Source organism: Grammomys surdaster, unplaced genomic scaffold (genome assembly GCF_004785775.1).
Source record: "Grammomys surdaster isolate TR1022 unplaced genomic scaffold, NIH_TR_1.0 348, whole genome shotgun sequence".
NCBI lineage: Eukaryota > Metazoa > Chordata > Mammalia > Rodentia > Muridae > Grammomys > Grammomys surdaster.
The window spans coordinates 1,233,908-1,235,638 of NW_021604767.1; the positions used below are offsets into that span (position 1 = coordinate 1,233,908).

At 41.2% G+C, this 1,731-nt stretch overlaps 1 pseudogene across 1 annotated transcript; it reads right to left on the minus strand.

Annotated features, from left to right (window-relative positions):
* Positions 1-753: 753 nt before the first annotated feature.
* On the minus strand, positions 754-1,123 carry LOC114630887 (annotated as a pseudogene). Its single transcript, XR_003712875.1, has one exon. The product of XR_003712875.1 is annotated as an ARL14 effector protein-like pseudogene (transcript).
* Between the last annotated feature and the right edge of the window lie 608 nt (positions 1,124-1,731).

Genomic DNA, 1,731 nt, shown 5'->3' on the forward strand with positions numbered 1-1,731 from the left:
AGGATGTAGTACAATCCATAAAGGACTTGTAAAAAGTGCAGGAATCTGGGCCAGACAGTAGAAGACCGATTTAGGCAGGGAAAGGACAGGACTCTATGTAAATGGAACCTTAAATCTGCATCCAGGTAGCCTCTAGGTCATGGTTTAAAACACAACTTAAAATTGCAGTAGATATTTCTTTATCCATTTGGTGCTTAACATAATTCCCACAAGATGTTTCATCTATTTAAACAGTAATAAGGGGGCTGGAGAGATGGCTCAGCGGTTAAGAGCACTGACTGCTCTTCCAGAGGTCGTGAGTTCAAATCCCAGCAACCACATGGTGGCTCACAACCATCCGTAATGAGATTGGATGCCCTCTTCTGGTGTGTCCGAAGACAGCGACAGTGTACTCATAAATAAAATAAATAAATAAATCTTTAAACAGTAATAATAATAAACAATAATAGCAATCTTAGAAAATAAAAAAAAAGAAGTTTGACTTAAACATGTACATATATAAAATGTATTCTATATATGGCCATACATACATTTAAGAATGTATGTATATATATATTTATAAGAAACAGAAGCCAGGCATGATGTACTATACCTAAATTAATACCACTGAGGAAGCTGAGGCAGAAGGATTGCCATAAGTTCAAGGCCAGCCTGAGATACAGAATAAGACCTTCTCAAAACAAACAAATGCACACCCTCACATGTGCACGCAGAGTGGGGAAGAGGGAGAGGGAGAGAGAGGAGAGTGTCTATGCATAATATCTCCTAGTCAGGAACACTAAATGGCAGGGTGCTGATGACCTCGCCAGACTCAGTGACGATGGCATCATAGACCCAGCGGCGGTTGCACCGGCACTCTGGCCCACACTTGTTGGAGTTGCACTTGGGGCACGGGTAGAAGCACCCCAGGCAGTTCTTCTCCAGGCAGTCGCACAGGTCCACATCGTTACAGATCAGCCTGCCACTTTTGTCATACTTCTTCATCACCTTGTACTTCACAGAAAAATATTCATTCATCTTCGACATCCGCGCTTTCTTTTTCTGCTGCCTTGTCTCAGGGTTAAAATCTGCCACCTGCGGTCCAGGGTTTTGAAATGCCAAGCACTTTAGCTGCCGTTCTATCTGTTGCTGCGAGTCACCAGCCAGCCTTTCAAACCTCACAGAACAAACTCCAGAACTAGCTTTTCTTGGGTATAAGGTCAGAGTAGTAATGGGACTCCCCAACCATCACTGAAGAATCCGATCTATTTCTTGATAACATGATTTGTAAGTATCTTTCCTGCTGCTTCCTCCATTCAAGGCACAACCTGGTAAAAACCATGTCACTGCGGGCTCTCAGGTCATGACTAGGACGTACACAGCAACATCTCCACAGGATGGTGTAATCTATACTATGGATCAACAACAGAACATGCCAGAAGAAAGGCAAGGGATACAACCATTTGCCCAATTGTAACTATCACAATGTTTAGCTAATTTCCTTTGGGACATTATTTTCTCTTCATGACAACATTCTGGCTTCCGCTTTAGATTCTAAGATAGTTTTTAAAAAAGAAAAGAAAAAAGAAAAAGAAAAAAGTACATAACACTTTCTGTTAGGCACAACTCTTGTCTTTATTTCGACAGATGCTAAACAATTGCAAGCATGCTTAGAATTTCAAGAGTATGCTTCCCTCAAAGCCCTTAAAGCACATGTTCACATTAATTTCAATGAGGAGAAGAAACAAAGTA